Below are 14,952 nucleotides of genomic sequence, written 5' to 3' on the forward strand. Positions count from 1 at the left end.
ACATTACACCCTTGCTTTGCTCTCTGGCTTTGAATATTTATCTACTCTAGTTTATACTGGAGGTTGCAACAGGGAGGTGCAAAGAACTGCCTTTCCCCAGCCCCCATGGGAGAAGCTGCTGCCTTCAGCAAGGCTTCAACATATCCAGGAGAGTCTGGAGACAACCCCTTCCACAGGGAGACCAATAAAGGACATCATCATTGTCACCCCTGGACTTCTCTCCTGACCCTGCAGGTCCCTGAGAGCCCTGGAACATCTATGGACCACACAAAAAAAAGGGAGAAAGTTCTGCATCTCTTCAGCAGGGCAACAGGATCTGGAATGAGGGGCCTTGCAGCAAGAAATGGGCAGCTTCCAGTTTCTCCAGCACAGGCATGGGCCAGGATTTCTGCTTCTGCACTGCCTTCCAGGAGCCAAAGATGCCAGAGAGGCTGGCCAGAGGACAGCACAAGGGGGACACCCCTGGCACACTGAGGAAAGCAAGACTGGAAAATGTGGGGGATGAGGACCATCTCTGCTGGGGCTCCACAGAGGGGCCAGCCCCTCAGACTGTGGGCATCCCTGGCTTTGTCAAGCTAGCATGGAGCTAGTGGATAATGGTGGCTTTGGATCAAAATGCATGTTCCCAGTGAAAGCAATTTTGCTGAATTTAGACTCTTTAATTTCAGCAATACTCATCAGAGGCTCTTCATCCTGATTACAATGTTCATCTCCAAAAGCACTATTTCCACAGAAGTGCTGATTAATGTTATCACACCAACAAGGTTTCAGAAATGAAAACACTCTGGAGAAAAGTTGTCAAAATCTCATCAACTCGACATGACTGCAGATGCAAGGGAACCCCTGAGCTCCAGGATGGGAACTCCTTCCTAATCCCAGAGGGCTAAAGATGATCTCTGTGATTCCCTGGATGACAGATACCTTCAGGCAGAATTCTGTGACCAAGCTTTCTTCAGATAAAGCACTGCTTTTATCCTGGCAGCTCCACTGGCCTGGGTGAATCTGGTCATGGTTTCACAGCAGGGGAAGAAACCAAAATATGGGATCTCCTTTCTAGTCAGGACAAAGGAGTATCAGACCATAAGCAAACTGTAAAGATGAAAAATTTCTGAAATTCACAATATTCAACCATTCAGGGCTCCAAAATCCCGTCTGGCTGCAAGGAAGATTGGCAGAGCTATGCTAGTGACATTCAGTTGTGGCTGAACCAGACCTTCCTCTGGGTGGTTTGCTGTGAATAGAAGTGTGAATCTCCTTTCTGTCTGCCTTTCTCTTGCCTTCATCCATCATAAGACTGTGAACATTTTGAAACCTTCAACTGTTGTGTTACTACACTTCTGTCATGTTTGCTTCTGTTTTCTGGGACAGGTGCTGTTTCTTTTTTGCCATTGCAGTTTTGCCATGTGCATCACTAGTGAGAAAAATAACTGCTTTCCCTCACTGCATTATAGCTGTACCCAGAACCCAGCAGAATCCGACACTTCTGTCATAAGTGCCTCCGTACCTCCAGTGACAGACAGAAGTTGCCCCATCAGTCCAAACAGACACAGCAGCAGAAAACAAACTCACTCCATTTCTGCTTTGCACAGGAATGAACAAGAACAGAACAAGATCAAACCCAGTTTCTGCTTGCAGGCTGAGGTTCCAGATGCTAATGCACCAGGCAGCGGTGAAGATATGGGGTGATTTCCATAGGAAACCCTTTCCCTGCACTGTCCTTGTGTGCTGGCTGTATAAACAACTGGACTGCAGGATCAGCCAGGGCCTGAGGCTATGAGCTGGGCAGGGTTTGTAGCCAGAGGCAGTGAATTGGACCAAGCCAGCAATTCAGCAGGAAAGCCATGCAGAGCAGAACCTTGATCTTGCCACTTTTTGCAGGTTGAGAATGATTTTCTTTAATTACCCAGACTCATACAAATCACACAGATTAGAGAGATGGGCAATCACCAACCATGTGAAGTTTAGCAAAGGCAAGTGATGGATTCTGCACCTGGGATGGGGCAGCCCTGGATGTACAGCCTGGGGAATGAGAGGCTGGAGAGCAGTGCCATGGAAAGGGACCTGGGGGTCCTGGTCCATGGCAAGTTGAACATGAGCCAGCAGTGCCCTGGCAGCCAGGAGGGCGACCTGTGTCCTGGGGGGGCATCAGGGACAGCATGGCCAGCTGGGCAAGGGAGGGGATTGTCCTGCTCTGCTCTGCACTGGGGCAGCCTCACCTCGAGTGCTGGGGGCAGCTTTGGACACTAGAAACATAAAAAAGATATAAAGCTGTTAGAGAGTGTCCAAGGGAGGCCACAAGGATGGTCAAGGAAGCCGTGTGAGGAGTGGCTGAGGTCACTTGGTCTGTTCAGCCTGAAGAGAAGGAGACTGAGTGGAAACCTCAGTGGGGTCTTCAACATCCTCACTGAAGCAGGTGGAGGGGCAGGTACTGATTTCTTCTCTCTGGTGACCAGTGACAGGACTTGAGGAAAAGACATGCAGCTGAGTCAGGGGAGGTTTGTGTTGGATATCAGGAAAAGTTTCTTCACCTGGAGGGTGGCTGGGCACTGGAACAGGCTCCCCAGGGCAGTGGTCACAGCACCAAGCCTGACAGAGTTCAAGAAGCATTGGACAACAATCTCAAGCACAGGGTGTGACTCCTGGAGTGTCCTGCATGGAGCCAGGAGCTGACTCGATGACCCTGATGGGTCCCTTCCAGCTCCACATATTCTGTGACTCCATGGTTCTATGAATTTAAGAAAACAGGGTGGTGTTTGGGCAGCACACAGGAGAACCAGAGAGGAGGAAGGTGAAGAAGTGGCTTGGACCACAGTGGTGGTTAGGGAAGAAAATAAAAGTGTGGTGATTCTCCCCAGGTCCCTCAGGGGCAGCTGGACAAAATTCCTGTGCACTGTACAACCAGCAACTCCTGTTTGCCAAGACCCACTGCAGGTATGAATTTTTGCTCCTAGGCTGATCTTTTGATGTCATGTTTGCAGATCTCCCTTGATGATCACGATGAGAAAATGAGAAACAAAGGGACTGTGTAATGCAGAATGTTCCCTCGCTGGTAACCAAGTGTGCTGTCCTTTACAGACTGTTTGTCTCTGTTTGTGCTATTGTACCACGGTTTCTTGGCTTGCCTCGCATAGTTTCCGTGGTGCGTTGGGTTCTTTTGAAGCAGATTGTGTTACATAAAGCAGCTCGGTTTAGTGGCGTATGAATGGTGCCGCCGTCCCCCTGCCCTGTGCTCCGGGCAGCGATGTGATATGAGAGAGAGATGATGCTCCTGTCACAGCCAGCTCCGAGCAGCCTCAGAGGGCTTTTATCAGGCAAATGACGGGGCTATCAGCACCTGATCAGGTGTAAATGGTGCAGCCCCTCATGACAGGCTGCTCTAGGCAAACAAATTAAAAATAAAATAAAATTTAAAAAAAATAAAGGAAAAAGGTAGGAGGATTTTTTCTCCTTGCTTGGCAACCAGCAGTTCATTTTTTTTCCAGCTGTGGTTTTCGAGTTTCAGATGACAACCCAAATATTTTCACTGAAAGCAAAACTCTCAGGGAAACCCTCTGTCTCTTTTACTTTTTTTTTTCCAAAGGCAAAACTTTCAACAAAATTGTTGAGCACATCCAGTGTTAAAACATTGTCTGGATCCTCTGCTTGCTTCTGCTAGCTGGGAGCCTGGCCTGTTGAGACCTGAGGTTTCTAGTAGAGATTTTCAAAATTGTCATTTCTCTGATGTTTTAAATAAATGTAGGCAGCTGTCTGAGCCATACATCTCCCCTAGCCAAAATTTTGTTCATTCCAAGTGGATTTGCTCCATTATAAGTTGCCTGCAAATAATTTTAAAAAGTGACAGTGTTTCTTAAATTACCTTAGCTCTTTAAATATTGAAATGCATCAAATATTAATGCTTAGCAATTCAGAGTATCCTTAGTCCTGGTTCCTGCAACATTCTGATCAGCATTAGAGCCACGTTCTGCCAGCTCTGGGGTCTGAAGAGGGGGTCCTACCTAAGGGAAGGTCATGAGCACCACCCTCAGAAGCTGGTGCCCTGCCCCAGGGGTGTTTTTGGAAGGGGGAAATGGGGAAGGCCAAAGATCTGGGCTGGTTTCAGCAGGAGTGAAGCCAAGGAGTGAGCAGGCACAAGCAGAGCCAGGAGCAAGCATGGACTAGTGCAGGCACCATCCAAACATGCTGCTGGTGGCATGTCTGGTCCCCAAGGCCAGCAGATCAGGTCTGGAGCGGGCTGGTACCACCAGACCCAAGCTCGTGGGCTTTTCAGCTCCTGTTTGGCCATAGAGCCCTCAAAGTTCCATGCAAATTGAAGCCCATGTAGCTGTTTCTGAATTCATGACTATCACAGTGCTGTGATCCTCATCTCTCCACCTGCAGAGGCAGCTCTGTCAGAAGACAAGGAAGATATAAAAAAGCACTGCATGTGTATTGGGCATGTCACAGCTGGAAAAGCTGCACCTGCAGAAGCCCGAGTTCCAATGAACACTGATAATATCAGAGCAGCTCGTCCTTTCCTCCCAGCAGAAACCCCAGAACAAAATTCATGTCTTCTCTTTTATAAGCTGAGGAGAAGGTCTGACTCAGCTGCCTGAAGTATCTCATCTGGGAATGATGATATGCCATTCTGCATGCACGTTCCCAGGCTGGTGTCCAGTGGAAGGGAGCTGGGGAGATGAGACAGGCTCCCTGACTTCTGTATTTACAGCTCCCATCCAGGAAATGGGAATTTTCACAACTTGTTCATCAGCACGTTTTCTGCATGGCAGATTGCCCCAAACTCTGATCCTCAGCAGTGCCACAAGGCTGGCAGCCAAGCAGATGAATTGTCAGGGAATCAGCAAGAGGGTTTTGATGGATTCCTTCTTTCCTCACTCCCACCCCACCTCAGCTCACCCCGTGGCATTTGAGGCTCAGCAAAATCAACATGTTCTTCTGGAACATTTCAACTTTGACTAATCAGAAGAGTTTCTGACAGAAAAATGTTCCACTGGAAAATTTTTGACCAGCACTAATTAGCATTTTTTCTATTAGCTTTGTCCTGAAGGCACAGTAATTTATGCCTTGGTGAAATAAAACAATCACTAAGAATTGGACACTCCCCAGGTTCAAGGCATATTTGCTTACCCTAAACGAAAAAGTCTTATTTGCTTGCAAAACTTTACATACTTAACACAAGGAAAGAATGACTGCCTGACTTTCTTGTGCTTTACCTGGGCACAGGCCCAACTGCATTTTAATCACTTCGCTTTAAAAAAAAAAGGGGTAAGTAGTGGATTTTCACTTGCAGAGCAGTAAGGTTCAAGCAACACTGGAAAAAAGCCATGGATGTGGAACAAGAGCTGAACCTCACTCAAAGAACTTGAAGGTAGTCACAAGAAACAAGAGGAAGACAGAAAATGTCACAGGTGCCCTAGCAGTTCAGATTTTCTTGCTATTCCTCTACCATGTGGTTATATCCTAAACTGAATTTCTCACAGGATAATTAAGGCTGTGAGGGACCTCTGGAGGTCCAGCCCCTGCTCAGGGCTGGGCTGCTTCCACATTAGATCAGATTGCTCAGAGCTGTGTCCAGCTTTCCTAGCACATAATGCCACATAAATGCACCTGAGCTACACATCTGAATGTGTTGAAGCCTGCCCATCCATCCTTTTTCTCCAGAAAGCCTTCATTTTGGAGCCCTGTGCAAGCCAAATGCAGAATGACAAGTCCCTGGTGGTTTCTGGGAAGCGGCTGCGAATGCTGGGCAGATGGTGCAGCCTTTGCTGCAGTGAGAATACAGCTACAGGGTCTCCCAGGAAAGCAGGCTGCTATATTTAAATCACTCTTACGAAATCCACATTGATATTCATAAAAGACACTTCAACACCTCTTTGGTGGCTCCAAACTGCAGCACACAGCCTGGGGAAGAGCACACATGGTTCTGAAGACCAAGGCCTGCTTTCATTTTGTGGCTACAGCATTGATAGTGGCAGGCAGGGAGGACAAAGAGCACAAAAAAGCTCAGCCTCCTGGAGCACAGTCCGGGACAATCAGCATCTAAATGCTGTGGGAGAGCCTGGGGAGAATTTTCTCCAGGAAGGTGTTTGGCTCTGGGATGGGACTCAGGTGTTGGGGGGCTCTCCAGGAGGGCCAGGCTTCAGCAGATGAAGCCCCACCACCCTCACCTGGCACAGACATGGGTCCTGGTCCAGCCCTGCATCCACCAGCACTCCTGCAAGTCCAGCTGGTGCCAAGCCTGGCAGAGCTGCTGATGTCTCCTGCATGTCTCACCACAAAGATGGACTTTATCCTCCTGGTCTGCTTGTTCTGGGGAGGAGGAGAGAAGTCAGTGGGCACAAAGGTCAAAGGTGCTTTATTTCCATCTCCCTGAGGCCCTCTCGGTGCTTGGCAACACTGCTGTCTGCTCTTTCTTTTGCTTTAGGAAAATGCCTTTCACCTTATCACCACCCTGATACAGACTTCACCTCTCCCAGCATGGAAGAATGGAAAAACCTCTCAACAGAAAATCTGAGAAGCTCTTTGGCCACTCTCTGTGGGGAGCAGAGTTTAAAGGGGGTGGTGTCACCCATCTAGAGGGTGACACGGCCACTGTGCCAAAAGGCAGATCAAAGCCAGAAAACAGCCTACTCCCTTGTCCTTGTAGCTACTGAAATTCTGAGTGCAGCTTTGTCATGTTATTCTCAAAGCCACCTAGGTTTTTCTTTGGCACTGAAAACCACAGACACCTGTGGTTTTCAACATTTCCCTCATGGAAAGGAAGACACATGCAATGAACTGAGATTTTTCTCATCTTAGCCCATTTTTGTTGGTCCTTAGACTTCCTAGGAGCAATACCTAAAGTCAAGATACTTGTGAGATGCAAATACACTCACATGTGAGTGCCAAACCTTGTTTATTTCTTGTGCTGCTTCATGCCCATTTGTGGGCAACCTAGTAAAGCATAGAATGGAAATCGCATGAATAACCCCGGAGGAATCAGAAGCATTATTCAATATTTAAAACTAAGCAGGAATTTAAACACTTTGCTGAATCATGTTCTTATTTGCATTAGAGCACAGACCTCCTGAGTCACCAGGTGTGTCTAACATGCAATGGTGATATTTCTGTTCAAGCACCTTCCTAGGATCAGCTTGGCTCCTGCTCTTGAAAGGCTGGAGAAACTCCAGGGCAAATTTCCAGAAGGAATTTTTCTCATTCCTCTGCATAACCCCAAACAACAGGGGGCTACATTGGAAAATGTACTGAAAACTGGAGGGTCTCCTTCATAACTACTTATCTTTTCCAGAAGACTCCTTTTGCTGCCTGTTGCATGCTTCCGTTGGCCTTCAGTTTGCTCTGGGATGTGCTCCCAGGGAGGCTGTGCTCTGGATGCTGGGGAGATGCTGGGAATCTCCCCATATCCCCATTTATACGCACACTCCCATGCATATTCCCTCCAGTTTCTGAGACAGCAAACAGCAGGAGTCAAATATGCCACTTGAAGAGGCACTTCTACTTGGGCAATTTGTTAATGTAGAAAATGTAGTTTATCATTAATTGTAAAGGTGGAGCTGGTGAGCTCTTTTAAAAACTTTTCTTCCGCCTGGTGTTCAACAGATGTTTAGGAAAAATCTCAGTCAAGGTCATTGGTGTGTGGGAATATACAAGGAATTTCCATCTCCTGCAATGAATCAAAGCCACCATGTTTGAGGATGCCATTTTCCATGCAAGTGCCTGAACAGGGACACTTACATTCAGCCTTAGACATCTTAAGTCTCTCTGAATATGACTTTTACCAGATTTCGTTCATCCAGAGAGCCCAGTATGAAGCAATTGATTAGCTCACTAATATCTCTTCTACTCCCAGCTGCCACTATAACAAACAATAATAAAGACATCTATTTAGTGTTTCCCTTTCATTGGAGCCCTTAACGTTTCCATTTGCACAGCAAAGATTACAAAGGGCAGAGTTAAGGGTAATTATATGACTTATTTCCTGACCTGTGCCACAGGGCTCTCTCCCATGTTTGTTCTTTATCAGCCCTTTCTGAAACTGAAATCGAGGAAGCAGGAAAGTACCTAGAAAGATAGGGAAAAGAGCAAGGAGTGATTTATTCATAAATAGATCTGCAGGAAGCTTCCAAACTGCAGCTTCTCTCTTCAGAGTTTCAGGCATGTCCCACGGTGGCTACTGTAATATCAGAGGAATGCTTACTCCTGCTACTGCTGCTAATCTGGGAGCAGTCACGTGGCTCAGCTGTATTCTCTCTCTCCAAAAATTTGACTTTTAACCTTCCTTTTCTACAGACATGATGTATATTGCTTTGACATGATTCCAAGTAGCAAACATGCAAAACTCTGACCTATAAGCAAAGCAAATGGAAAAAAAAAAAAATATTTATGAGAATAAAATTATGTGAGCCTGCGGGAAGGGGAGAGAAAAATCTGCCTGGGTCATTTCTGTTTGTTTTCCCCTAGGAATAACTTTGGGAAAAACAGCAAAATGTTAATCTGGGGAGAAGGAAAAAAAGAAAAGGTGTCCTGAGGTGCAAATCAAAAAAAAAAAAAGGAGAGACGGCAGCAAATGTAATTATTTATTTGCGCTCATTTACGTGTCAGATGAAGCTGAAAGCTGCCAGATAGCTTCTTTTCGACAGCTTGGAGTTACTGTTGGGAACAGATCCATGTATGGAAGCGAAAGCAGAAAAGCATAGATAAGCTGAGATCCAGCTATGCAAACCATCTTCAGAGACACTTAAAGGACAAGCACCCCAGCTCCTTTCTTTCTGGTAAATATAGAGACACTATCATATGAGGGCTTTTTTCCATTCTGCATGACCCACAACTGCTGAGCCTCGGCTGGGGTAAGTGAAGAGCAACTCAGGCATTTCTTGGGAACACCTGGGGATTCGGTTGGACTGACATCCTGGGAAAAGCCGTAAATCTGGGGCAATGGGACGGCTCCAAGAGCTGGATAATGGTTAAGCTCTCTGAGTAGGAAACATGACATATAACAGCTCTGCCGCTGGAGGGACAGGAACTTTCCAAGTGTCTGAAGGAGGCAAGAGAAAAATGTTGGAAAACAAGAGTTTTATCACTCAAGAAGTGGATTCACAGACTGAGTGATGATAGAGCTTCAGTGGGCAGGAAGGATCAGTGGTGGTTGCCAGTGTCAGAGTCTCTCTGTGTTTCTATTTAAAAAAAATTCCTTTCAAAAGTCAAGGGCTTTTTCTTTCCTGCTCTGCGCTACTTTCGTTTTGAGAAACATGTTTCACTTGGGTTGAGATGACTGGACATTAGGAAGAGCTCGTTGTAAACGACTGTTGTTTTTCTTGGCACTTAAAGGCAGTTTCCCAATGTTTCTCTGTAGATTTGAGGTTGATTACATCCTGTGCAAGGATTTTTGGTTCAGCTTAACTGCCATTACAGTGTTGTGAAAGCCAGCTCCAGCAAAAACAGCTGTGTGCTGTCGTGAATATTTCCAAAGTACTGAAGTAATAGGTCTCCTTCAAACTAGCACAGAAATGTGTCAGCTCTGGGAATTGGGCACTGTCACAAAAACAGAGCATAGCCTTGGCAGAGAGGCTTTCTTCACCAAGTGTTTTGTTAAAAAGAACACAAAAAAAGCTTTTTATAGCCTTGGCTTAAAATCTGGTTTGTATATGGTGGCACAGTTAAACATGAGGTTTTTCTTTAAATGCTAGTGAATGGCTTTGGGTTAACATTTCATGTGTTTTCAGATGTTATAATATTGTATTCATAGTCCTACTGCAAAGTTCTAGGTAAAGCATTGTCATTTTTCAGGTGGTTAATAGACTGGAAAAAAAACCATCAGAGCAGGTGAAGTGAAATTATACAGAAAGAACTGAAAATAATATCAGGAGTATGATTGAAATTGTAAGAGATTTCCAGAGATATGAAGGATGATTGTAAAGGGAAATCACTCGGCCACAAATGTCATAAACATTTCCATTCGTGAATGAAAATGCCTTCCCTTGTCCTTACATAAGAGGAACATAATGGAAGTGTTTGCTTGTAACCCCATAGTAGAGTCTGCAGTTGAAAGGGCCGATGCCCTCATCTTCCCTTATTTGGCCAGCATCTCCACAGATATTCCCACTTTCCTCAGCTTTCACCCTCACTGAAATACACATCTTGTCTTTGTCTGGTTTCCCTTGTCTGTGCTAGGCAAACTTTGATTCTTTTGACAGGTACCTTTTAAACACACGCCACCTGCCTACAGGAATGCAGATGCAGAAATCAATCTTTAAATAATTGGGGTCAATAGATAGCTTTTAAATTGCTAGTGAGTCACTAACAAAGAAACCTTTTAGCTGCTAACGCTATGAAATAAAATTTCTGCATTTCATTCTTACTCAGATTGTTTCTATTGAATATGGTCCTGGTTCATAGGTTGCTGTGAACCTGCTGATATAAAAAATTTCTTCCTCAATTTTTCTTTTTTCTCCCCACCCCCCTTCCCCAGATTGTGAGCTTTCCCTTCCCCAAGAGACACAAAGAGCAGCTGATAGTGTGTGGTCCCTTGAGCAGGGCGTTACCCGACAGCTGTGCTGGGTAGGTCAGGAACAGGATGGCAGGATGGGGCTGGAAAAGCTGGGACTTATTTAATTTGCTGTTTCCATTTGGTGCAGGGCCTGGGGCAGTGAGGCCTGGTAGACAAAGCCCTGGTGGCATGAATCATCTCTTGGTTGCCAGCCCCAAGGCAGACTGCCCTTTGTGCCCCCCTCCCTCTAGCAGGAGCATTTTCAGGCATTAGTGTTATCACTAATACTTATTGCTATTATCAGTGTGCTGGCTGCTGTTAATATTTACTATTGATTAGCCAGGGTACCGCTGGGATCTGTTCGGCCCCTTGTGTGCAGCGGGTGGGATCTCACTGAGAGACCCCAGCCGTGAGCACAAAGAGCCCCAGGAGCATCAGTGATAGTATCACTAATATCTTTTAGCAGTGACTCGTCATTAGGAGCGCTGCAGCCTCCGAGCATCCACCGCCAGGTCCTCCCACGCTCCATTCTCTGCCAGAGTGCAGGCAGGAGAGGGGGAAGGGAGAGCTCTGCTCTTCCTCACCATCAGCCTCAGCAGCAAGGCTCACTCAGGGCAGCGCATACACATGGAGTGAAGGATCAAGGGCGAAGCTGAGCCCTGTGCCTATTCCTGCTTTCCTCGCCCCGGTGGCACCTGGAGGGAGCAGGAATATGTTCTGTGTCTCATGAAAGGAGTCAAGGCACACAGGACTTCTAGATGCACTGGTGGCTTGTGCTCCCAAACCTTGGTGGCTTTAAAAAAACAAAGCCAAACACACCTGGATTTCAGATAATACATCTGAAGAAAGTCTTTGCACCAGGCATCCACAGTTAGTCCCTGAATTCAGACTTTTGTGTGAGAAGGCAAAACCACCTTTGTGGTTTACAGGGTGCCCAGGAAGAGAGCATCCCCAAAAAGAAATCAGCAAGGAGGGCTACAACCCTGAATTCACTCAGTAAGGATTTTGCAAACTGGCTCTGACTTGAAGTAAGCCCACTGCACATTCTCCTCCTCCAGACACCTCAATGTTTTTGTGGAAGGATGGTGTTTGGACACCATCTCTGTATTTTCTCTAGGAAGTCAGAAGACTGGAGCACATTCTGAGGACACGCTGACAGACTGATCCACCTCTCTGGCCAGATACACATTCCTGCCTATGTCCCAGCAAAATGGCCTTTGTGCAGTGGTTCTGCCTGCTCCCAGCCTCAAAACCTGCAGACCCATTTGCCAATTGAAATCTGATTTGGCCCAAGAATTGAGGCCTCTTCAAAAAAAAATCTGAAAATGTCCAGCTCTCTTCTTTGGTTTTCTCACAAAAACATAATCTTCCTATTCTTACAGGAAGAGGAAACAACATGACAGCTTTTAGTAGTGGTGGTGTTTTCTGACAATTTACAAGTAAAGCAGGGAATATATGAGTGGACATTCATTCCAGAGCTGATCCTTTGGGGAACTCACTATTATTCTGGCAGCATATAGGGGAAAAACAGCAACAATGCAGTAAACCTAGAGGTCTTCAAAACTCAGTTTATTCCTATTTAGGGCTCCAGCCATCACTGTTATCTAATCATAAATGTATTTGCATTGCATGGGGTCACTGCAGGGCAAAACTTAAGTTATTTTGACTTCCATTCCTCAATATATTTGGATTTCTCTTATATTTAATGCTGAACTTTCTCCTGAGTTTGAGATGTTTGTTTTTAGGATCTTTCCCAAATCCTTGGAATGCTGAACTCTGACATTGCTATCGTAAAATTCAGGTTTCCATGTGTGATGTCTCTAGCAGAGTCTTTTCCAGAGACATGAGGGAGAGGGAAAGGGAGAAGAGAAGAGAAGAGAAGAGAAGAGAAGAGAAGAGAAGAGAAGAGAAGAGAAGAGAAGAGAAGAGAAGAGAAGAGAAGAGAAGAGAAGAGAAGAGAAGAGAAGAGAAGAGAAGAGAAGAGAAGAGAAGAACATTTCACTCTGGAGGATTCCACATCAGTTTATTTATGGAGAAAGGTGGGCAAAGGAGAAGGAAAATGCTAACAGAATGGGTATTCTGCAAAATGTGACTATTGGGTAAAGGTACAGTGTGAAGACCAGTTTGGATTCCACTCAGCTTAACAAGGAATAATGACTTTTCTCTAAATAACCAAAAAGGATGAATGCTCAGAAACTACTTCTGCCACAGAGAACTGTTCAGGTATAGATTTTCCCCTGCCAGGCAGGAGATTCAGCACTTGTGTTGCTTTACTCTCCACAGGAATAAAGTGCACTGAATAGTATATAAAATCCTTTTCTTGCCATCAGTCCCCCAGAGCTCTCAAGCTCTGCTCAGGATGAGTTTCACCAGAAGTTTTGTCCCTGTGGTATTTCCCAGGTTATCCCACAGACCACAGTGTGCCCTGGAGTTTGCAGACTAATCCTGCATGACACCACCACACATCATTTCCTGCTCTTCCAGAGAAATGTTCCTTCTTTCATTGGAACATCAGTTTGGAGTTTTTTACTCTCTAATATAAGAAAAAGCAGGAAAATAGAGGAAAATGTAAAAATAAGAAAGCATGGAAAGTGCAGGAATGGGGCCTGCAAAACAATTGCCGCCTTTCTATGTCCCCCCAGGCAAAGGTTTCCTTGAGTCCCTCTTGGAAATGGCACAGGAAATGCTCCCTTGTTGTGATTTAGGAATGGTATTCCCCAGTTTAATACAGCCACTAAAATCACTCTATGCTGCTCCCTCTCCCCTCCAATTGGAGGCACAAAAGGCAAAGATCACGGGTCGAGATAAGAACAATTTACTGGGAACAGCAATGGGATAAGAAAATTAACAGTAACATCAATAATACTGAATGTCAGTGGAGATAAAGAAAAGAAACAATTCACATAGAATTACCCCCCTGATAACAGCAGTATCTGATGGCTCCCCCAGCCACATTTTCTCCATCAGGAGGAACCCCTTCTGCCCAGGACAGTTCCCTTCCCCTTACTCCTGGCAATAGCACGAGGGGCTATGGAATAACCTTCCAGTCCCAACCATGTCCCCTTCTGGCTACTACACCCCTGCAGGTACCGAGGTCTCCCATGCTACAAGGAGATCTCCCATCTCAACAAGCCTTAGGAAGAAAGGGACAGCACATGAGCTCAGTGGAGGTGATGAAGGGGCCCACAGTGACTTGGACATGTTTTCAGCCTCAGGCAGAGAAGTCATGGAGAAGTCAGGAAGCAGCTGGTGGGTTGTGCATGTCCACCTAAGGCATCCCTCAGCACCCTCAGGGTTTCTGCAGGGGCCTAGGGTTTTGTGGAATGTATCTCTTGCTCTACAACCCCTTCACCCATCCAAACCTTCTTGGTTTGACACCTGTTTCTAAGAGGGAACCACGCATCCAGGCTTTAGTGTGGGAACGGGGATCCCATTTCCTTTAAAGAGCACCTTCCCAGCATCAGCACTTGCCACATCCACACACTGGAGCAAGGAAGCAAATCCAAGTTGACGACTCCTTTCCCAGCCTCTGATTCCCAGCTCACTGCTTTAGCTGCAGCCTGGCAAGGAGGACAGGAGAATTATCCTGTGTTATTTTTTTGGCTTACAGAAAGGCTCCAAGCGGAGATCTTATGCTTCTGCCCGAGACGCAGCAATAAACTTCTGGATTTGCTGCTGCTGTGCTGAGACTGCCAACATGTACACAATAAAAGTAAAGCCTTCCTGTGGCCACAGACCACAACATGCTAGTGATCCGTGGTATTATCCTGTTATTTAGTGAGTCATCCTTGCTGCTGAAAAATACACACAGCCCAGTAAGTTGTTAACAATAACACTGGATGTGAGAGACTGGTGTTTGTTTTATTCCAGTGTAACTTATTCCATATGGTCCTTTAAAGCATGCTAAACGTTACATGGCTTTGGGCTGCCAACTATTATTTCAAGATGAACTCACAGATCTAGAACATAGCTACTTGAAGCAAGGCTCTGAAAGTATTCTCTGTCCAGGAAAAATGCCCAGTTCGGGAGCAAGACAGATGTTGGGGATTGCCCTCTCTTTATCTGGATAACCAGGTCTCCACTTTTATTGAGTGGCCACAATAGTGATGTTTACTGCTGCTCTGCTGCCTGCTATGACATCTTTCAGATGTAAGCTACATGCACAGGGCAGAAGCCATATCCTGACCAAGGAAATAAGTTTAATTTCTAGCATTTACCTCTTATGCATGTTTTTCCAAGTCGCTGATGAACCAATTATCTGTGGAATCCTAGTATGTTTTCCAAATCTCCTTGGTAGCCTTAATTCATGAGAAAAATACTGCAAAAAGAGAGACATGCAGCTGTGAGAGGTGTCCTCGCTTCACTCTCTGGCTACATCACTCAAAAGTTTAACCCAACAAGATCCAGCACCACAGTGTCCTTGTGCTCCTGCCATGTTCTGTCCTGGACTTAGCCCACAGCACTGCTTG

The 14,952-nt window shown here is 45.8% G+C and overlaps 1 long non-coding RNA gene across 1 annotated transcript; it reads right to left on the minus strand.

Moving 5' to 3' along the window:
* Nucleotides 1–13,286: 13,286 nt before the first annotated feature.
* LOC136555226 (uncharacterized) lies at nt 13,287–14,802 on the minus strand. The gene is made up of 2 exons (XR_010783443.1): nt 14,701–14,802; nt 13,287–14,043 (listed from the first exon to the last, which is right to left on the minus strand). It is a non-coding gene; the product is annotated as an uncharacterized lncRNA (long non-coding RNA).
* Between the last annotated feature and the right edge of the window lie 150 nt (nt 14,803–14,952).

Source organism: Molothrus aeneus, chromosome 3, assembly GCF_037042795.1.
Source record: "Molothrus aeneus isolate 106 chromosome 3, BPBGC_Maene_1.0, whole genome shotgun sequence".
Classification (NCBI taxonomy): Eukaryota; Metazoa; Chordata; class Aves; order Passeriformes; family Icteridae; genus Molothrus; species Molothrus aeneus.